The sequence below is a fragment of the Pseudophryne corroboree genome, chromosome 8, assembly GCF_028390025.1.
Source record: "Pseudophryne corroboree isolate aPseCor3 chromosome 8, aPseCor3.hap2, whole genome shotgun sequence".
NCBI classification, from domain to species: Eukaryota; Metazoa; Chordata; class Amphibia; order Anura; family Myobatrachidae; genus Pseudophryne; species Pseudophryne corroboree.
Window position 1 is genome coordinate 256,059,322 of NC_086451.1, and position 11,826 is coordinate 256,071,147.

The 11,826-nt window shown below is 42.0% G+C and overlaps 1 long non-coding RNA gene across 1 annotated transcript; it reads left to right on the plus strand.

The window, feature by feature from the left end:
* The first annotated feature begins 232 nt into the window (after positions 1 to 232).
* Positions 233 to 4,246, plus strand: LOC134947692 (uncharacterized). The gene is made up of 3 exons (XR_010182696.1): positions 233 to 1,135; positions 2,428 to 3,018; positions 4,145 to 4,246. It is a non-coding gene; the product is annotated as an uncharacterized LOC134947692 (long non-coding RNA).
* The last annotated feature ends 7,580 nt before the right edge of the window (positions 4,247 to 11,826 follow it).

Here is an 11,826-nt window from a genome sequence, read left to right on the forward strand (position 1 = left end):
GCTTTCATCAAGCGTGTTAAGCAATTTATTGCTATGCCTTTGGATGTTGGTGCCCTAGATGTGGTGAAGCGGCAATTTGCGGAAGGTGGTAGTCGCTTCCCACATGTTATTGGGGTTGTGGATGGCACACATGTTGCTATTCAGCCACCAAGACATAATGAAGAAATTTATAGAAACAGGAAACTGTTTCATTCTCTGAATGTAATGGTTGTTTGTGGGCCATCCCTCCAGATCCTTTCCCTGAACGCAAAGTTTACAGGAAGTTCCCATGATGCGTATGTCATTAGACAATCAGGGATATGGCAGAGATTAAGATCAAGTCAACGACCAGACATGTGGTTATTGGGTGAGTTGTTGCTCAAATATTTTAGTTACAAACTTACAAAAATATATGAAAATTGTGAACTAAAATTTTGCTTTTATTCCAACAGGAGACCGTGGATATCCTTGCACCCCCTGGCTCATGACTCCTTACCGTAATCCCAGGCCAGGACCACAGATGGCATTTAACTCCGCGCTTACTGCCACTAGGCAGCTGGTGGAGCGCACAATTGGTGTCCTGAAAGGGCGCTTTCGTGTGCTCCACCGCACGGGTGGCGACATCATGTATTCGCCGGAGATGGCAAGTAAAATAGTGGTCCTGTGCGCAATACTCCATAATATCGCGGTAAGGAGTAGTGTCGAGCTTCCTCAGGCAGAGGAATTGCCTGATGAGGAGCCAGGGGTTGTGCCACGCTTCGGTGGGGGGAGTGTGACACGGAGGGGGAGCCAAGTGAGGGCAAGAATTGTAGCAGAACATTTCAGGTATAGTGTTTTTAACATTTATATTTGCACAAATAATACAACCCAGTATGCTTATGTATTTTTAAACATGATTGCATTTAGTATGTTCTTGTAAAGTGATTGGGTAATGCTGTTGTTGTGTTTGAATGGTTTTTTCTTTTTAAACACAAAAAACAAAAACACGTTAAGCTGACAATGTTTATGTAATAATTTAAATACTGTAATGATAATAAATAGTGTCCTTATTTATTTTATATCCTCAAATACTGATTATGTAAACAAACACACAAACAAATGATCCTCAATGTTTGACACTTTGTGACTGTCCAGCTGAATGATCACACGACCTGTGGTGAGTACACAGATATGTTTAGTAATTTTCAGTAAAGTCTGTGTCTCTGTGTGTTTATTCTAATTGTTTCTAACAAACATTTTTGCTTATGCTAATGCGAATTTCCGCTCGTGCAAAATAACACTCTGCTCTTCACAGCATTGCAAAGATCAATAAAGTTATTAGAAATGACATATTTTTGGCCAATCACATGCTAACAGACACTATAAATATATGCCCAAATAAGGAAAACGCCATTGCCATGATGCGTGCAGCACCGTTCTCCAGGCGGGAGCTCCGCGTGCTGGTAGCGGTGATGGACCGCCGCGTAGGCCGCGTTGGGCGCTTCATCCCCAATCGGGTGAAGCGCGAGGCCTACGCGGAGGTCCGCCGCCTGCTGCGGACTCGCGTCCGCAGCAGGCGGACAATCATCCAGCTCGAGAGGCGATGGAGTGATCTCCGCAGGCGGACTCCAGATTTGTTGGCGGAGATCCGCCAGCAAATCCGTGCTCTCCATACCCGAAGTAAGTTACATTACATAAGTTTTTTTGCTTAAAATGTGATAATGCTTCATCTTCCCAATTTTTAGCAAAAGGTTTTTTGTAAACCATTGTGCAAAACCATGTGCACTGCAGGGGAAGCATATGTAACATGTGCAGAGTGAGTCAGATTTGGGTGGGGTGTGTTAAAGCATCTCAATAATTTGCTGTGTTAAAATTAAACAGCCTGTATTTTCCATGGCCATAATTGAAAAAGTCCACCAAATCTAACTCTCTCTGCACATGTTATATATGCAACCCCTGCAGAGCACATGCTTTTGGACAATTGCAAACTACATTCCAGCTGTAATCCCCTTTGAATTACCTACATTTTACAGTAAGTGGTAGGCTAATTGCAACCTTCAGTCTCCTTTTTAGGAAATTAGGTCAGTGTGTGTGGTTAGGGGAAACAGTACTGACTGTAGTAAAGTGACACGAAACAAGTGCATGTTTCCAAGAAATAAGAAGCAGCCAGGAAACTGGTCCAAAATACTTGATAAGTGCTGGCTATATAATAAGGGCCCTTGAATAGTAATCTGGTGATGTTGCCTAGACAAATCACTATGACTCAATGGACTAGATTAAGGAATGAGCTTCAAAGTTAAAGTTTGGCTTCATTTTGTTTGCTATGGCCAACATGAAGAGGATCTTAACATGTTTGATTTTCTATTTTAAATTTAAAAAAAAAAAACATGTAACATAACATTTATATTTAAAAATCAATACTATGTAATTTTGCATGATTAAAAAATGTGGACAATATTTTCATTCTAGGACAACAACAACGGCACAACTCCCCACCCCCTTCCCCTTCCCACTCCCCCTCCCCTTCTCACTCCCCCTCCCCTTCTCACTCCCCCTCCCCTTCTCACTCCCCCTCCCCTTCTCACTCCCCCTCCCCTTCACACTCCCCCTCAGCTTTCCAGTCCCCCTCATCTTCACAGTCCCCCTCAGCTTCCCAGTCCCCCTCAGCTTCCCTGGCCCACTCCACTTTCCATTCCCCTTCTCACCACACCTCGCCATCTCTTTCTGGGACCCCTTCTCCTCCTTCCCATACCCCTTCTCCTTCCACTTCGACATCCCCATCTGAACCCCCCTCACCCTCTATTGCTTTAAATTTCTCTCCGCCCCCCTCGCCCTCTCAATCAGACCCCCCCTCTGAAATTGCGGCACTAATCCAGCCTCCTTCCCCCATCCAGCCTCCTGCCCCAATCCCTCCTCCTTCCCCAATCCCTCCTCCTTCCCCAATCCCTCATCCTTCCCCCATCCAGCCGCCTTCCCCCATCCAGGCAACATCCCCACCAAGTGAATGGGCAGAGGAAGCCCCTGCAGAACATTCCGGGAGTCTGGATGTTTCCGAGGAAAGTAAGTTTATTTAAATTTTATACAATAAGATTACCCACTTACACTTACAATGCCAAAACATGCAGTGTTGTACTGTTTGAATTCTTGGACCCTGGAAAAATATTTTAACATTTCATCATGGTGTACATGTTGCCTTTACATATTTGTGAGTGTCATTATATGTACAGTGTGTATGTGTGCAATGTTTTGTGTGTCCACTCTAGGTTGACACTCATTAGGTAGCCAGGGTTGGCAGGAGAACAGGGTTTATATGTGTTACTTTTTCTGGGAAACAGTTAGACCTGAGTGGAGTTTAGTATGTTTGCCTTTTACACTTGGGCCTGTGTAGTCTGAATATTTACACTTAAAAATCACATGCTTCACTTTGTTATGCAGCCTAATGACACACTGTTTTTTTGTGTGAAAGTTACATTCTCAAAATTAATAAGTGTTCGAGTCAAACATGTTTGCACTTATTTAGTAAGGGCAGCTTTCATGGAGTGTGGGAATGCTATGATATGTTGGCCTTCTGAAGATGTGGATATGCAGTGTGATGATGCAGGACCAACCCACTAAAAATAAAAAACAAATAAAACAACAAATGGGAATGAATGCCAACATGGTGTCACATTGACGAAGATGGTAGTTATCTTTAACATGGGATGTCGGACATAGCAACCAATAAGATTATACTTAAAAAATTGGGATCCACTTCTACAATATAATAATCATATTTTTGCTTGATTGCTATGGGCAACGTTCCATCTTAAATATAACTCACATAGTAGTAAATGTAACACATGGTCTGGAACACTTTAAAATCTGATAAAAAGGCTGAGCAGGCTTGTGTGTTCTGCTAATGATTGTACCATAAAACAGGCAGGATGTAGTAACTTTGACATTAAAGCAGGCCTGTCCAAACTGCGGCACTCCAACTGTTGAGAAACTACACATCCCAGCATGCCCTGACACAGCTTTGCCATTCCCTGACCACAAAACTGTGTAAAGGCATGCTGGTATATGTAGTTTCACAACAGCTGGAGTCCAGCAGTTTGGACATGCCAGCATTTAAGTGTGCTTTGCGCCTTGCTTGGCTAATAAGTAATGTAATTAAGTTATTAATGTTTGTGTTGCATCTTAATTTCAGATGTTGCAGTTGGAGATCCCACAAGTTTTTCAGGGATACTTTACATCATGCGCCAACACCTGCAAGGAATGATGGATTGCGTGGACCATTTGCAAAAATTTGCATGACTTTTATTCTTTGATTTAAAAAAAAAAAAAAATATTAACAAATACAAAAATAAAAAAGTTGATTAAAGTTAACCGGGTGTTGTGTTTATTAATGCAAAAAAGGATCAGCAGATTGGCAGGCAGAATTTGTTTTGTACAAAAAATTACACACATCTAACGTTACATTTTTACCAAAAAAAAAAGGAGATTATTGTGTTAAGAAACATGTAAACACCTTCATTCACAAACAACACCTTTAAAAATTAAAAAAGTGAAATAAAAAAAAAAAAAATTTACACTTTGACATGTTGATGGGCAATTATGGCAACAAAGTGTTAATTTTTTTTTATTCTCAGACTTAATTGTTTTGGAACATTATCAATCATTACACTAATTGGGTTCGTAATTGAAAAGGGCTTGTGGTCTTTAAAAGGAAAGGTGTCATTGCACTTAATAGGCCAAAAAAACATTTTTGTGCGTTTTACCTCAAAAGTGTGCATTTTTACTCAAAACTTTGTAAATATACTCAAACTTAGTATTTTTACGATTAAGTATGTGTTATTGCGATGATTTCGCAATGCTGCGATGGTTTCGCATTACTGCGATGTCATTTGGCGTACGCCCACTTTGTGTAATACTGCGTGCGAATTTGCAAAAATACGTTGAGGGCGGAGGTTCGCAAATTTACTAAATTAACGCAACTTTGCGAATATGTTGTGCGTCCGAAAAACTTTGCGATCAACTCGGAATGAGGGCCAATATCTGCACTGAGCACATATAGACATAGCAGATGTGCAAGCATAAATGTGTTTGTGGCATTCTCCCACCTGCACAAAAGCTACACACTGCTATAGATATTAGGCAGGATGTAATGAAGTCTAAGTTGGCCGAAGATGCGGATTTCCGGCCGAACACTGACTTTTTTAAAGCAGCAATCATGTACACAGCTTTAAAAAAGTCTGAGTTCTGCTAGTAACCTGCACCTCCGGCCAACTCAGACTTCGTTACATCTGGCCCATTGGGTTTTTTTAACATAAATTTTCTTTTTTGAAATTGTGGATTGTGAGCTTTGTAAACATCTTGCGCAGGGCTTTGATTCTGTTTAGTGCTTGCTGCTGGGATCTTTGCATTCCCTGTAGGTGCATATATGTTCAGGGGATAATTTAAATTTCAATGAAGAGAAGGCCATAGCATAAATTAAATTAATAGCAAAGGTAGAGTACCTGTGTTTTGCCCTATACCCAACTGCACGTGTGCCACAATTTGCAACATATGTATACCATTTTATTTTATTTAAATTATGTTTTTATACCACTAATTCTATATGCGTTTCTTTTGTCTTAATTAAAATGTGATAATTTTTTTTTAGATGAATGTAGTGTTTTTAGTTTTAAAAAAGGCTTAATACAGTACTTACGATTTTGACACACTGCAGGGAACTCAGTAAGTTGTGATGTATCTGGTTCAGGACAGAGGGCTGTGACAGGGTAGTCTGTGTCAGGGTGGTTTGTGGGTCCTTCACATGAATGGTGTTCAACTCAACGTAGGAATCATGCTCGCTTGCGTCATATTCATCAGAAAGCAGCAGTAGTGATTCAGGGCAAGCTAGACTGCTGGGCATAATTTGCTGACTTGCCTGACTCCGTGGCTGCATTCTTCTCTGGCTAAAGAAGATGACAGGCTGGCCTGATTTGTTATGGTAGAGTTGCCAAAAATGGAGTAACATGCATCATAGTACTTCCATTCCATCCTTTCTTCTTCAGGGTCCACAGGCATCCACAGGGATGACCTTGGGTATGATGGTGGAGACCAGGAACAGGCACAAACAGTGAAGCATTCGGGGGCTTACTAGCAGCCCGAGGTGGTTTGACTCAAACAGTGAGGAAGTGTGTACGTCACAAAAATATATGACACAACCCAACAGTGTTTTCACCAGATTATGAACTACTTGTATATTGGCCAAAATTCTAGAAATGTTCTACATTGTCTGAATATGTGTCAGTGCTGCCGATTGTAAGTGAAAAGTGTAGTTATCCTCCGATACATGTGAAATAGCTGGAATAAAAGTTAATCCGTTGATAAACACTAGGATCTCTCTAACGACACTTCTGCTAATAGCTTTCTCCATTCTGGACTTAAATTCATAGCCGCCAAGAAATCTATTGGGCTTTGGTAGTAGGGTGCATGGCCTTTTATGCTGTGGGGGGTAATGTTATGTACGGAATAACAGAGCCCTCAGCTGAAGCTGCACACTGCCCACAAATGGGAGTGTGTTCATGCCTCCTAACCAACCCAGACTCAGGTAATTTCTATACACCCACCCCTTCTCGGCACACAGAAAACATGAATTTCCTTTGCAAACCTATAAATCTTCCATAATGGTGTTTCTTTTGTTAAACCCTCAGGCAAACCATCACTAAGGGGGATATTTATAAAATCTTGGAGAGAGATATAGTGAAGAGAGATGAAGAACAAACCAATCAGCTTTTAACTTTCATTTTATAGACTGTGCTATAAAAATGACAGACGCTTATTGGTTGGTACATTATCTCTCTCTAAGATTTGATAAATCTCCCCCCAAGGGTCATTTTTAGAGTTGGACGTATGTTAATCTGTATGGTGTAAATTACCACACATTTCCTTGGGTTCAGTAGGGAATGCCGGCATCTGGGATCCCAACATACTAAATACCAAAGGCGTGATTGAGATGAAGCTGACAGGGGTGAGTTCAGGGTGTTTTTATCCTATGAATTAATGATTAAAATGTATGAATTAATGATTAAAAGTTATGTTTTAATAGTGCTCATAATAGTGGTTGCAATTAGGGCAATTCTCTTGTTTCTATTGGTCATATAGTCAGGCAAGATAATTCCGGTCATAATGGGGCAAGGTCTTTTACTCAATGCTCTTCTTAGTCCAGAAACCCAGTGGGTCCCATCGGCCCATCCTCAACCTCAAGTTGCTGAACAAATATCTCAGAGTGCCCTGGTTTCGTATGGAAACCTTCTGCTCCATTGTCCTGGCCAGGGGTTAAAGGAACCAAACCTGCCTTCTCTGGCCCACCTAATCCTGGATGGTCAGCCCGGCATGCAAGGAGATGCCAGCACCCACTGAGATTTTGTTACCAGCGAGCACCTGGGTCCTTCTCTACAGCCACAGCTGGAATCAGGAGTTTCATCCTGAGCTCTGGCTTCTGGCTGTTGCAGTGTGTGCTTTGGGACAGATGTCATGATGTTCCATATTTCCAAGGAGCAGGAAGCAAGACGCATGGCAGCAGTCGGATGCTGCTGCAGGGTTTAAGCATTTTGTTTTCTTATATATGTGTGTAAGGGGACTACCACAGTGGGCACTCCAACTGGGTTATGATAAAGCTAAATATTTATCTTATATAAAACCCTTTATGAGGTCTAAGAACACTGTACGCTATTTACGTATGGAGTACCGTAAGGGTACGCTCGTTGCGTAACGATCGCTTAGCCGTGGTCGAGACGCTCAAGCGTCACGTTCGCTCACGGCTGAGAGATCACAGGCAGGCACGCTATTGGCTGCCGGCTAACGTAATGATTCGCTATAGCGTAGCGGACGCTCTGGACCACGAGGAGATCACCAGCGGCGCTGACGCTCACAATGTTAAACCTTTAAATCTAAACCAATAACAATGTAATATGCTGTAAAACCTTAGTGTAGAGATAGGGTGTAGATGCAACACATTGTAACCTTATTAACTTAAAAGCTGTTTGAGCGTCACCGACGCTCTGTGAATACTTAACACTATAAGAAATACACAGATACCGTGCTTAGGGTCCAACGCCTAATATATATATTATGAATGTTATACTTGCAAAAAGAATTAATACAATACAAGTCATACACTACAATATAACATAGACTACCTAACCAGATAACTACACAGGAAATACAATACAATACTATTACGTTTAAGAGAGTACGAGAGAAAGAGAAGAAGAGAGAGAGAGATATGGCCCATAACATCAAGAAAGACAATATGATTGAGGAGAAAACTTACGCACAAAGGAAACGATCGCATGCGCCTCTGGACATCCAGCTCCCGATTTTCAGCAATGATAACCGTTGAAGAGTGAGAGCTGGATGTGATCGGCTTGTCTATTTATGCCCCACACACAATACAATTCAATGGTCCCTACAATCTCATTGTTCATTGGACACAGGAATTCCTCCTCGCATTATAACAAAAGGTCATAGGTTGATTCATACAGGTGGGCTGTGACTATTTCCAACAGCTCAGGTGGGAGGGAAACTGGGTTTCCCGCCGCATGGATAAGTAAGTGCAAATACAGTAAATGTTCATAAACTTCTTATGTTCATAACTATTCGCACGAGCGATTAATCCGCTTCAAACCAACACCGGAATATTGCTAATTAAATACTCTTCCGATGGGTACTAAACACCACTGTATTACTCCTGTCTGACCCTTCGTATCAAACAAAGGGGGATTTCTCTGTTCATGAACATTCTATATTAACCAAACTTTCAGAATCTATCAAAGGGACCATGATCTACAAAATACATTATATAGTGGAAATATGTAACGAAAGAGTCGCACGCTACGAACACATAAACTCTACCGTAAATGCACATACCGCGCGCCCGCGGGTGCCCGCAACAGCGAGTATGCGCACGCACGGGAGAGCGCACGCATGCGCAGCGCAGACCTGTGTGAGGTGCAAATATGGCAGTGTGCATAGAGATATTTTTCTGACTTTGACAGTCCACCCTTTGGCAGTCAACAATAACTGCCACTTCCTAAAACATTTCAAAATGAGAAAAATATATGTCAGGGGTTAATACATTTACATGGTTGGGTAGGGGAGGAGAGGAGAAGGTAGGAAAAGGGTATGACCTAGTGTGATAGCAGAAGCATGTGTGTATGAATCCGTGCTTGGGGGTCATGTATCATCGTGCCGTACGTGTTTTAAATCAAGCTTCGAAGTATTGCGAAGTATACATTTGAATTCCTTCTTATCCCGTGGTACGGGTCTGTGGATGGGCTGTCAAACTTTACCGAGCTCTTTTCGGATTTTGAACAAAATGGGGAGCACATTTTAGTTGATGATACATGAATGGGGGAATATGTGATTGCCGATATCTGTGCCTGTATTCCTTATACTATATGTGTAATTACCTGAAGGTTGTAGAGATGAAGAAAAGACATAATTACGGTAAATGCAGTGGTATTCTATGTCAGGTAAATGAACATTTGTCGGTTGAAGTCTTGTTCGGTGTCTGTTGAATGCAGTCTTCTTTGTGCTTTTGCCCATAAGGTGCGAGCAAAAGCTTTGTCAATGTCCATAGATTTACAAAAGTGTTGGGCTAGCGTAATTTTAAAATTTCTAGGGAAACTGGGGATCTATGGCAAAGTTCATCAAAAATCTGCGTATCAGGTTGTCAAAACTTCTTCTTTAATCCATCTGTTGTCTGTATATCGGTTCATCAAATTCCTCGTCCAAGTGGGTCTTTTTACCTTGGAGAAAACGGAAAAACAGGTGAAAGAAACGGACCGTAGAAATCGCATTTTCATCACATCATTGTTTCTACATTTGGGTCATAAATCAAATCCATTGGAATTACAGTTTCCTCACTCCTTAAACTCATCACCCTGGTACTTCGTTTGCACTTCGTTAAAGCCTGACCGCATCTAAATATCAAGCCAATTGTTATGATAACGCCTAAGATACATAGGAGAAACTTCCCAACATCCATTATGACTCCTTGAGCCCATTCTCCTAAACCGGAGAACCAATTTCGCGGGTTCAACCATGACACCCAACCAGTCAGCTCATTACCTACAGCAGCAAGAGTGAGATTGTGTCTCCTGCGAAATTCCCACTTCAGTTGGAGAATATCGTCCATCTTTTGGTCTATGACCTCGACCGGGTCCTCGGTACTATTTGTAATATATGTGCAACATTTCACGCCGTACTGCGTTGCCAGTGTGACACAATATCCACCTGTTACTGCCGTGAGATAATTGAGAATCATTCTATGCTGAACCAGTTCTGTTTTATAAGCTTGAAGTTCTCTTCCAGTATACCTAAACGTGTCATCATACATTTCTGTGATATTGTCTAACAAATTTGCGAGCGCAGATATGTATTTATAATTCAACACTCCTCTGGCGGTGCGAGTGAAATCTAACGCGATTAGAACCTGAATCCCGGTGGATTCATGGATCATGTCAGAGGCCGGATGCTCTGTTCTTTCTATCAGGTGCCGTTTAACTACGTGCTCGTAATGGGTGTGAGTATAAGGAGCTTGGGCAACATGGTGTATATCCTTCATTTTGGCATGTGATACAGTCATTACTTCAGGCAGTACTTTTCCAATATAACACAATCCTTCAGAGTTTGGGGCAAGCCACTTATACGCCTTCCTCCCGCATATGAAATATGCATCATCGGGGAGAACATATGGGACGGAGTAGGACATAACCATATTACACATCTTCCATGTGAAATCTCCTAACCCTAATTCTCCCATCTGTCTAGTACACGTATCAGTTTGTACGATATGTGCACAGTATCCTGGTGATACCTCTCCAACTCTCGTAATCCTATTTCCTAGGGTATACCTATATCGGAAAGATTTTCCTCTACTGGCTATGTGGCGTATAAGCTCTGTATCTGTAGGCATTCTATCTGCTCTATATGAAAAGGTCATGGTTTGGTTACTCCATGACACTTCCCAATTTCCCGGCTTTCGGGGATTGGAAATGTTAAAACATATGAGGGATCTATCCACATGATATTGGTGGAGCTTCAAACTAGGAGGACTGGAGATATTAAACCTCCTGTCCACCGGCCTCCCACCACTTAGCTCAAGTACCTCCCCTATCGTTAAAGGAAATGGTACTAGTCCTGATTTGCTATGACCTTGAGGTACTTGAGAGCATACCCAACAATCTGTTTGATTTAACACACTGCCCACTAAAGAATGATAGTCACTCAAGGGATGCCGGTCCATGTGGATATTAAAACTGGATTGGCATTTCTTAATGCACCCATCCTCGACTACGTTGTCACAGAGCCTACAGATACAGTTTTCTTCAGCTAACAATCCTTCACAATTCCTTCTATGGTCAATGCTATCGGATCGTTTTCTGATACTCGCCTTTGCTTGTTGATTATGTTGTTCTTGGGAAACTACGCCTCCATCTCTGTCATCAGAACCCATTCCAGAACCTCTCTCGACCTCCATGGTACTCTCGCCGGAACAGACTGCTCTGGTCAACATCATGGTCAACAGGAAAATCCGGATCACAGTCTCTTGGGGCAAGTCCATCTTATAGGAGGAAACGAAGAAGAATGAGAAGGGGGAAAAATAATTTGAGGGAGGGGGGATGGGAAGTGGAGAAAAACAATAAAAGGGAACAGGGAATCGACAACTGCTTTTGATCTTGTGATTCTCAATGCTCAGGTGCCGCCTCAGTCCTCCTGGAACAGACACTCCAGTGATACAACTTCCTCTACCGTCTGTTCCTTATCACGGGACCTCTCTGGATCAGCAACCTTCTTACAATGGGACGAATGAACCCAAGTCTCTCTCTCGGCAACTTT